This window comes from Seriola lalandi, unplaced genomic scaffold, assembly GCF_002814215.2.
Source record: "Seriola lalandi dorsalis isolate HSWRI2012SDOR001 ecotype SW California unplaced genomic scaffold, Sedor1 jcf7180002054861, whole genome shotgun sequence".
Classification (NCBI taxonomy): domain Eukaryota; kingdom Metazoa; phylum Chordata; class Actinopteri; order Carangiformes; family Carangidae; genus Seriola; species Seriola lalandi.
The window spans coordinates 604,152-604,762 of record NW_019525414.1 but is presented as its reverse complement, the minus strand read 5'-3'; the positions used below and the strand labels follow the sequence as shown (position 1 = coordinate 604,762).

The 611-nt window shown below is 41.9% G+C and overlaps 1 protein-coding gene across 1 annotated transcript in view; it reads right to left on the bottom strand.

Annotated features, from left to right (window-relative positions):
• Window positions 1-611, bottom strand: part of LOC111670748 (PRELI domain containing protein 3B-like) — a 9,898-nt gene that overhangs the window by 3,212 nt on the left and 6,075 nt on the right. The window lies entirely within an intron of this gene.

Here is a 611-nt window from a genome sequence, read left to right as displayed (position 1 = left end):
AAATAAAAGATGTTAGGCAGTCTTGTTTTACTTCAGTGCACATAATTTTACAATGGTAATAACACACCACAAATAGAGTAACACACCCTCAAATAAATTAGTTTAGCTGCTCTTTGATTTGTAAAGTTCTTCTATCAGCAGATAGTGTGCATATAATATATGAATTCAGAGGAGTCATTTCTCTAGTAATAATCAAGCATTTATTTACATCAAATGAGGAACTTATAATCAGTGATAATAAAAAAACTGTAGGATTCACTGGATCCATATAAAAAAATTGTGAGACACATCATAGATATATGTTTGCAAGGCTAAATGCCCTGTCCAGTTGTTTTAGTCAGTACAGGTATCTAGCCTATAGGAGCTTTGTGAGCTGGTGCTGGGGCTTCCTTGGTCGCAGAATCCGGGTCGTCTTTCCAGCCTGCGTGGTCCTACGCATCCATGCAGTTTCCTTACGCCACATGCCAGTACGTGGGTTTTAGACTGGCCCATGATAGAACCGGGACACAGAGCTGGATATGACCTCCTCCTTCTCAGGCCGCTCGAACTGTGCAGTGAGGTCCTCTGGGATGGGGATGGCCAAAACAGCTTCTGTGTATGGTCCCAGGTCA